Genomic DNA, 10,944 nt, shown 5'->3' on the forward strand with positions numbered 1-10,944 from the left:
GATTGGCACATCAAAAAGACCACCACCCATGGGTAATCTCATTTCCTCCTAGCCACAACTCTATGAAGTAATTTCCATCATTATTGTATTCATTTTACAATTGGAAAGGTGAGGCTCGAAAAAGTTAAGTAACTTTTCATCAAGATCACAAATCTATGAAGTGTAATAGCCATTTCTTGAACCCACAGGTCTTATTCCAAAGTTGGAAGTTTGACTACTGCATAATACTAGCTCCAAGCAAATGAATAAATTATTGTAATTCTGTTTCTCTAAATCTGCATAAAAGGACTGATATTGGTGTTTTATGTATCTCTTTGAAAAGTTACCACAATCTTTAGGCTTTATGAGACTAGAATATTCAACATGGTCTTCTGATAATTTTTTAATGCAAAAAAAGAACACAGGAAATTTATTGAATCCCAAATGTTAGTCCTTTCTGATGTAAAATTGCTGTTCTTAAATAAGCAGTTTATGTTAAAGAGAGTTGCATTCTTGATGACCTATAAATTCAATGAATGTTTACCTTTCATTTGGGGATATAGGGAAGTAGGAAATTGATGCTATAAGAGTTTTTTTCTGAATTTTCTCATTTTTTAAGGAACAATATATTACATAATATAACCAGAGTATTAAAAATAAGATGTAGATACTCCCCCAAGTAAAAGAACATAAGGCTGTATATTATGCATATTTTTAAGTAATGTGAATTAGAATTTGACTGATTTTTTTAGCAAAAAATAAAATTGGCGAAGGAAAAAATAATTCTGATATTGAATATCCTGGAATACCATAGTATCATGGCAAGTGACTGAACAAGTGGCAAGAATCCATGCCTCTAATTCGGGTAAGTAGCTGGGCAAGTGACTTCTCTAGGCATCAATTTCCTTTTCTACAATATAAGAGGGTTTTTAGAAGATGCTCTCTTATATCGCTTATGCTGTTCTAGAACATTAACATACCTAAACTTTCAACTATGAGGAGGGGTTATTTTTGCGCCGAAGACTAAAAAGTCATTCTTCTGTGAACTATTTAATGGTTTTATTCCAGCCAGTAGCAGATCACACTGATTAGACCTTTGTGTTTTAATATGCATGTCTGGAGGTTATCACCAAATTTCATTAGTGCTGCGCTGACGTTAATTTCCAGAACTGTAATATTTCATGTGCAAGCTGATCGTGCTGAATGGAGTACCAGTCACAGCCACCATGGACAGCGACTATACCTCCCCGCCCCTTCAAGGAGTTTTCACTAGCCAAGGACAAATGCTGACAGAGAGTTAGATTTCCATCATTTTCCAGAATTAGTGTAGACACCGAATGACCCATGGACTCCAAATGACTCTGGAATGCATAGGACTCAACACCATACAAAAATGATAACATGGCTCCCTTCCAAAGCACTTGTGGTTCATTCCTAACAAATGACATCTTATTAAAATAACTCAATATTGTTGCCAGAGAACAATATCCAGAAAAGAGTGATGCCCTTCAGCCATTCATATGACTAGGAAACCAAGAGAACACCTATTCGACCTCAAGTCACATGTATTTGCATTGTAGAGTAAGAAATAGAACTAAATGATGTGACTTCAAGACCCGTTCAAAGTTTGGTGATCATAAAAAACAGAACTATCCAAACAAGCACCACTCAAGAAGGCAGGTCATGTCTAGCCCAGTTCTCTTTCTATATATGCAAGACATAAAATCAAAAAGTTTCATGAACTCCTTACGTGAATGAGAAATTGTTTTGATATGCTTAAATGCTCACACTCTGGAGCCTAACAGGCCTGGGTTTATGTTCTAGTCTTGCATCCTGCAAGAAAGGTGACTTCAGGGTATGTCATTAACCTGAACTTCACAAAAGCAGATGACATGAGGGTGCACAAAACAGTGCATATTTAGTGTTTCTTGTTTAGGGAAGCGAATGTTCTTCCATAACTGCTAGTTTCAGATCTCTCTAAGCATTTTTTTTTTTCATCTCAAAAGTGAGGATAATAATAAAACCTACCTCATAGAATTGTGAAGATTAAATGAGATAATTCAGATACCTGACAAGCCATATGTGCTCAGTAAAGTTAGGTACTATACAAGAATTAATTCACATTTCTATTTTAGTGCCTGACTTTTTGCAGTTGATAAAGATCTTTTTTTCTTTGGTTTTAAAACAATAAATGTATAGCAGATCCTCAAATAACATTCTTTCATTATAATGATGATAAGGCCATAGGAATTTAACTGTTATTTGTATCGATTAGCCTATGGTAAAGTCGGTTTTAAGTCCTTTCGCTGCAGTTTCGAGATCCTATCCACAATGTTAAGTGAGGACTTAACGGTGTAATCTTAAAGCTAAGAAAGTGAAATTACTCTGAACAGTGGGTCAGTTATTAATACTCTTTTGAGTCCATCATAATGTTATACATTTCCTTAAATGCTTTTACTTAAAGTACTATGATTCCAACCTAATTTTCACAGACTGTTTGGGTGCTGTTACATTGTTTTCCGATGTTGGTTATCCGCTATGGTTCTTATCCCAGACTAAGTGGGCAACTCACACTTTTGGATGGAATGTTGAAAAACCAAAGAACTGAAGTGTGTGGGTTGCTAGATACGTTCATTCAAATGTTATGGTATTGAGCACTGTATAAGCCACATGTAATTTTTATTTATTTATGGCAAGGAAAAACCATTAGGGTTTAAAGAGAGGAGGGGGAGCCTTGTCGTTTAAGACCAGATTTACTTCATTTAATTGGCATAATGCTGAAGACAACTCTTTGCCAAAGAAAATTTCTACAAGTGTTGGTAGTGGAACAAGGGTAACTTCGGTTGAAACCGAGGGCAGCGGTGAGGGGTGTTTAAACCGTTTCAAAATCTTACTCCAGAGCCTAACCCTGACCCTCCAGGTCTACTGGCTGGGGGCGGGGGGCGATCATCTCCTTCTGAGAACTGGTACGCTAGTCGCTCGAGGTGGTGCCACTAGCCCACACATGCTGAGTGTTGCAGTGGCTTCTCCCGCGTGGAGAACTCGAAGCAGTTGGTCAGCGGGAGGGAACTCGAAGTGGTCTCGGGGCAGAGCAGAACCTGCCTCTTCCCCTCGTCCTCTTCCTCCTCTCCCCAGCGGCGGCGACGGCCGCTGCCACCGCTGCTGCCGCTGCCTCGGTGGTCACTTGGGCGCTTGCGGAGCCGCCTGGCTGCTGCCTCGGTGGCCGCCTCTCGGAGCGCGAAGAGGGGGCGGCGAGGAGCGAGATATCCATAGTAACACAAGATGCACCAGGCGCCGAGCTAGAGCGAGCGCGGGAGGAGGGAGCCCCCGCGCGCCCGCCGCCCGCGGTGCTAGGCGCCCCGCAGCCCCCGCGCGCCGTGCCCGGGCCCGCGTCGCTCTCGCAGTTAGGGTCCGACTGAGTGGTAAGCCCTCCCCGGCAACTGCGCCGACACCTCCCACCCTCCCCGGCCGCCCATCCCCCGGGAAGCAGCCGCAGAACAATAGAGAGCGCCGCCAGCAGCCCCGGAGATGGCGTTCGGGGGAGGACGCGCCGCCGTAGCTGCCGCCGCCGCCGCCCCGGCTGGCGCGCGCCGCGTGGGGCCGAGCGCGTGCGGGGGCGCGCGGCGGGGCGGGGGGCGCGGCGGGGCGGGGGGCGCGCGCGCGGGCCCGGGGAGCTCGCGGGGAGAGCCCAGCGCTCGGCGCAGCGCAGCGCGGCGCGGCCAGGCTCGGCGCCTCTCCCGCCCCTCCGCAGCGCGCTCGCCCTCGCCTCGCCGCTCGCATTCGCTGGGGAGCCCCCCAGAAAGATGCTCAGAGGCGACGGCTAGGGGAGCGCAGGTTCCAGCCACATGTCCGCGACCTCCGGGGCCGGAGCCCGCCAGCCCTCGCGGATCCCGGCTCGCAGCCAGCCCGCGGCCGCTGCCGTCGCTCGTGCCGACCGGCTCGGGTGAGTAGCGGCGTGGCAGCGGGAGGCGCGGGGCACGGCTTTCCCCGCGGTCCACGGCCCCGGCTCGCCGAGATGCGGTTGCGAGAAGTGCTCCTGCAGCCGGGGCAGGGAGGAAAAGAGGAAGCCGAGTCGGAAAATCCGGGGAGGCTGCGGAGACGGTTTGCCGGGGCATTTGTTGCAGCCTAGGCTTTTGGTCTCCACTGTGTGTGGGCTGCTTTTAACGTGGTTTGGCCACTGGTTTTCCCTTTCCTTTCCTCCTTTCGGGGTTGCGAGGAGTTTGAAGCGGTAAAGACTGGATATCTTAACAAATGGCTTGACTTTCATGAGTATATATTTTCCAAAGGTCATTTGTCTTCAGTATCAGAAAGCCACGCCAACCCATGTAATTTCCAGGTGCGCTTTGAATCAGTCACCTTTCAGGAGTAGCAGGAAGGATAGACACTGGAAAGGCTGGTGTTGAGCGTGCCTTCTCTCCCCGTATTTTTTATACATCGGTTAATCGGGGGCGAGGGTGGACATGGACTTTCCAGTGCTGCGCCTTGAGCAGTGATAGAGCAGCAGAGACTGCAATTTGATGCTGCTTTCGCGAAGGTCGGGTCAGCATTTCCATTGAAATTCCTATTTCCGTGGTTGTAACTTGGATGTAATTTTACTCCAGGCTAAAACTTGCCAAAGCCAAATGAGGTCTTGTTTTTGTAAGGATGCTGCCACCACCGCGGGATTTTGCTTGTTTGTTTTGTTTTCCTCCAAGAAAACCAGCTGTCTGCTATCATGAGCCTCTAAAACAAATGGGCAGTTCACGAAGGCTTTGCATTTTCAGAGATCGGCCCGGAAGGCTAGTCCTCACTGCAGTTATCATTGCTCCTCTATGCGCGGCTATGATGGTACTTTTAGAAGACTAAAAATTCAGTCTGGGTGCTGCATATATGCCCGCAACGTGTTGTATGAGTAGATTGGAAGCAATATGAACGTTGGGGTCCTTAACGATTCTTAGGTATTTATTAAATTAGTGTGCTTGCTATATGGACCCTTTCATCTGGAAAGACAGAATTAGAGGAAATAGTGTTGGAAGGGCAACGTCAGGAATGTAAGTACAGCTTAAGACTTTTCTCAACATCGACACAAGTTCCCAAGGAGTCTATAATTCTCCTCTTGGGGAGTCTTTACAATAGGGTAGATTTATGCTGAAGTTGGGAGCCAGTTTGGATCTGGGAGGAAGGGAGGAAAGATTAGAAAACCTCTCAGAGATTCCTTCCAAACCTGTGTTCTTTGTACTCAGCAGATGAGCTTGAGCAAGGAGATGCGGGTAGTGTCTGGGTTATTTGAATCCATAGTGTTGATGGCTCTGTTACAAAATAGGCTATAATAATTGGTATTGACATCATTCCACTGTAAAGTTTTCTTCAAAGTATTCTGTTGTTCTCTCTGTCAGTCCCAGGTAGTGCAGTGATCCCCCTGGACTCAGATGGAGGAGAGAGGAGTATCTGGTACAAATGAGATTAAAACAGATGCCTGCTACCTGGGATAGTTAATGACAGTGTCATACAAAAACATTGTTGCAAAGACTTTTTTTTTTTAACTTCAGAATGCAGAGGAGAAATATCCTTGTTCAGGGATGGGAATTTCGTCCTGCAGTTGCTAATTGCCAAAACTTAATTTTACTGCATTGGAGTTACTTTGCTTGAAGCACTTTGGCACTTTTAGTAGAACCAATATTTTTTCTTAATCAATGACATCAAGCAAAGTAACTCCAATGCAGTAAAATGAAGTATCCCAGGGTAACTAGTTTTTCACAAAACTGTAAGTGTATTTATGTGTCAGCAATTGAAAATGATAATGGCTGAACGGTTATTAACAATGTAAAAATTTGCAAGTTTAACCAAATTTGTATACATGTGTGTTGAATTCTGATACGTTTATTGTCTATTAATTTACTAGATATAGTAGCGTAGTCTGGCATGTTAGGAAATTGCTTTGAATTGCTTTATTTAAAATAGTATTTGTTTAAAGTTACTCTACATATTCTAAATAGGGTGTAAATTAGCAGACAGGACATTGTACAGGAAAGACACTCCCAATAATCTTTTGTGATGTTATTATCCTCTTTTAAATGTTGGCAGATGTTTTCCAGTTTATCAAGTCATTCTCATTTCATCATTCATTGAATAAGCATTTTTGAGCATCATGCATCTTGAAGAAGGTTTATCCTTTTTTTAAATGGAAGGTAGACATGTTCTCTAAATATTACGTTGTAATAAATGCTTTGGCATTGTCAGTGTTTATAGCATTGGCAGAGTCTGTAGAAACACCAGGTATAGTTTACTGACGTCCCTATTTCTGACCAGATGTTAGTGTCAACATATGTCTCAGTAATATCCATCAAACCAGTTAATGTCCCAGGAGAAATGAACAATTGGGAAAATTAATTAGGCGATCTGCTTGATTAAAGTCATTAATAGCTATGAGTAAAATATTTGTATTTTCCATAGACATGTTTGATTTTTACACATTTTGCATTTATAGTGGTAACTAAGACTTGGTTAGCATTTACAGGTAACAATACCAGTAATCAGAGTACAGGGTCTTCCATAGGCCACCAATAATTAACAGAAGTGTGGACAGAATCCACATTTATCAACTGGTTACTTGTTTTTTTCCTTCCATGGACAAAAGCCAGTAACAAAGCGTAAATGTTTGCCATTGAATTTAATAGCAGTGTATATCAATAAGCTTTGGAAATAAATATTGTATGCATATTTCTTTTAGTGAAAGATTATATTAGCTATGATGTCTTTACTCTTGTATTAATATTTGCTTTCTTTAAAATGAATGTTTTCAAAGTGCAGTACTGTCAATATATTTAATAATTTGCTTGAGAAAGAACATTTACATGGGTGCATTTATCTTCCCACGTAACTGTCAATAATGAATTGTTCCAGAAATCTATTTTTATGTAGATGTAATTTTCATGTAAAAATTAACCTTTCTTACAATTCTAGTGTGAGATAAAAACCATTCTTGTTCATCTGATTTTTGCTTTCTCTTCAGGGAATTATGAGATGGTTGTTTTAGAAGTCAAAATATGGTTAAGCTGAGTCATTTTTTTCCTTTAAAAAAATTGTGAGAATATATTAGCTTATTTAGATGAAGACCCAATGTTAATTTTCCTAAAGCATTTTGTTTAGCTAGTATCTCTCGGTTCTGATATTTACAGAGCACAGACTCACTGGTAGTTTTCTCATATGGGAACATGAAGATATGCAGCAAAGATGAAAACAAGACTTGAACTGAAAGAAGCAAAAATGCATGTTCTGATTCGCTCTGTTATTAAATACTTTAAAATGTGCTTTTAGGTAAATCTCAAAACAGCTATTCTATAAATGGCTTTTATAGATACATCTCTTTGGGGTTTGGAATGAATCTAACAAAATCAAAATGACTAACTTCACATGACTAACCACAATGACATTCTCTGGAAGACCAATGACAGCACTGAGATTTTCCTGGACACTCACGTGTACCATGTTTCACCACCTCTGTCACTACAGACAGCCGCCTTTGAAGTGCACGGGAAGGCTTTGTTGGAATCAGTGGGCACCCCCAGCAGAATCTCAGCGCCACTTGGCCCTACGTTTAAATGGTACTCAGTTCCGTAGCTCTAGTATAATTGGTCAGGCTAGGTTTTGTGACCATTTTAAAACCAAAACACTTGGCAAAAGAAAATTATATTTTAAGACAATATGAGCATCCTGTCATTTTAGCATGTTTCAGTTAGAATGTTTTGGTAACCATAAGTTTTATGGTCTGTTTTTGGTTTTAATTAAGGCTTGAGAACAACTTGCACATACATAGATGTAACTGCAACAGGTGGTATGTTTGGTGTTGTGTAACGTTCTTAAAAGTCTCATTTCCCTATGTTTAGAAACCATGACCATGTTGTAGTTATTTTTCTAGAAATATAAAATGTAAGTGTAAAAATACGCTGCTTCTCTTTATCTCCGTGATTCATTTCTCCAGAAAGACTTGCAGACCATATGCAATATCTCTTGGCTCTTAATACATGTTTTTTCTGTCTTAACTGTCAACTTGGTGTAAAAATAATTGGCTCAAATTGTTTTCTTGTAGTATAGCTTTCCCTCCAGAATGAAAGTTCTGACATTGCCTCTTAAATATCTCCCAAGGCTTGGTTTGCACTCCTGATATGAACGATGCTGTTTATTTCACCCTACTGGCAGATTAGTCATAAAAACTCATGCCAAACCAAATTTGGGACAAAGCTTCAAATTAGAAATAGGTAGTCCCTCCCAAGTTTCAACATGATTTATACACTGGTTCTTCCTCCTTTTACCCAGCCAGAGCTACTCCAGTCAGGAATGTAGCTGTCTTGGAAGATGAAATTCCCTGGTAACTAGCAGGAGAAATTTTTTCGCTGTCTGCTTTTGACCACTCATCACTAACTTTCTCTCTCCTCTCATTCACTGCCCTTAGCTCAGGTATCTTTCAAACCACACATCCTCTTTGATCCCTTTCCTTTGTCCCTTCTCTCCTAATTCCTCCAGGAGATCGCTGTGCTCTTTCCGCTATTACAATTTTAATACAAACAATGACCCAAGCCATGACCGATAAGCATTCAGGGTGATACTGGTGATAATATCTATTGTCAAAGGAGCTGAAAGCTATAAATTTAAATTGAGGTTTTATGTAGTTAAAAACAGGACCAGAAAGCTCCACAGCTTTCATGAAAATGCTCTGAAGTCCCTTTCCGAATACCCACAAACATCTCCACCAATATGAAAGATAAATAATAATTGTAATCTGTCCATATTTAAATAAATGAAAATATTTCTTTTTTAATTGTATATTATGCCAATGATAATTCATCATGTTGTTTCTAGTATTTTTGTTGCAGATGTACAGAATTTTAGCCTGTTATGGGTCCAGTAGACTTTTGTGGGCTAACCTTGCTATTTAATTATAAATTTATACTATGGCTTATTTGAAAGAATGTGCATTCCGAATTCCACACAACTGACTCGAAAGACAGCTTTGCAAACACAACTCTTCTTTTTAAGCTGAGAAACAATCTCTGTGTATATTTATTCACTTGAGAAATATGTATTGACTGTCTGCTGTCTTCTAGGCACCATTCTTAGGGCAGGAAATATAAATGTGAAAAAAATAGACAGGGCGCCTGTTTTCTAGAACAGATATTTCGTGAGGGACGAGTGACACAAAACAAGTAAATAAATAAATGGAGATGATAATCTCAGTGTAAGTGTGTGAAGGCCATATAATAGGGAGAAGTGCTTGAGAGTGCTGGAGGGGAAGGATGCTACTTTTAAAAAGTTGTTCAGAGAAAGTGTCCCTGAGAAGGTGCCCCTCAAACAGAGGCCTGAATGGTGAGCAGGAACCAGCCATGCAGAGATGCTGGGGAAAGAGTCCTCCAGCAAAAGGAACACATGTGTAAAAGCCCTCTGGGGAACAAGCACAGTATGTCTGGGCAGCAGAGAACAGTCCCAGCCAGTTTGGATCAGCCTTGCCAGCCATGGCAAAAGGTTTTAATTCTAAAAACAGTGTGGAGCGAATGCAGAATCTAAAGCAGATATGCAATAACTCTGCCTTTGAAAAGAACTCACTGGCCGCTCTGTGAAGACTAGATAATACTAGGACAAGAATGGACACAGAGAGACCATGCAGAAGACTATTAAAGTAATTCATGTGAGAAATGATAGTGATTTGGACTAGGACAGTAGCAGTAAACAAAGAAGAGGTTTGGAAAGAGTCAGAATATCGAATTGCAAAAAACTTTTTGGAAATTCTACAAATATAGGAAAATACAAAGCAGAAAATCACAGTCCTCCCTACCTCTCACCATCCAAAGTGATATCTGTTGACATCTTGGCATTTTTAAGCAAAAATAATCACAGTATTATCTTTGATGTTTTAATATGTGACTGTAATACATAATTCAAGCAATGCATTCAATACGAATATTAAAATTTTTAAATTACCCCAAATCCTACCACCCAGAAATAACTGTCTTTAACATTAGACTAATATCATTTAAGAGGGGCTTTCTATGCATCTATTCAAAGGAGTTGATAATCGATTGCATGAATAGAAATACTTTTATAACAATGGAATCATACTGGTGATGCTATTTTTAAATAAGAAACATTAGAACTTGTTTTCTTATATTAATAGCAGTAAAAATGGAAGTAAGAAAAGCTAAATAATTGTTGAACTTCAAACAAATGTGTCCTCACTACAAAAATTTCCTTAAAGGTCTCCCCTTATGGTTAAGAGAAACGGTTATGACAAACATTAAGAAGTTTGATCATGAGGGGATTGAGATTTTGTGGGAAGATTATACAATTTGGGGCTCCTTTTTAAGAAAATGGCATATATTTTAAAATTTTACAAATTTTACAGAAACATGATCATGTGAATGCTTTTCTGTGACCCCCTCCCAGAGCCTAGGAAAGAGCAACTCACTCATTTAGGTGCAGAGCCTTAAAATTTAAACTTCAGTAACTTTATAGTAAATCTCTCTCACTGTTGGAATCATCATGTTTTTTAAACCACATATTACAATTTTAAGTATATTAATTGATTCCTTGCTATAAAAGATAGTGTTGTCACACTATCTCCCATTTCCTCTCCTCGGCTAATAATTTTAATTAATTAATTTATATTGATCATGTGTATAACACTTCCTATTCTGTAATCATAATTACTAAGTTTCTTTAGTATAAATTTTTCTATTAAAAATAAACTCAGTGATTTTTAGTCCTTTAGAATAGCTTCTCTATTTCTGACTGAGTTCTTTGAGTTATCCCTTAATTACCTGTTTCATTGTCAATTGTTTTTTGTTCTTATTTCAAGAAAGACTCATGGCTACTGCGTCTCTGAGAGTTTGTTTTTTTTTTTTAACATTTGAGGATATCTTCCTGTTACTTTACAATCGAACAATATAATGGCTGAGTATAGTATTCTCGTGTTATGCTTTATTTCCCATATAA

This window comes from Pteropus medius, unplaced genomic scaffold (genome assembly GCF_902729225.1).
Source record: "Pteropus medius unplaced genomic scaffold, Ma_sr-lr_union100, whole genome shotgun sequence".
NCBI classification, from domain to species: Eukaryota; Metazoa; Chordata; class Mammalia; order Chiroptera; family Pteropodidae; genus Pteropus; species Pteropus medius.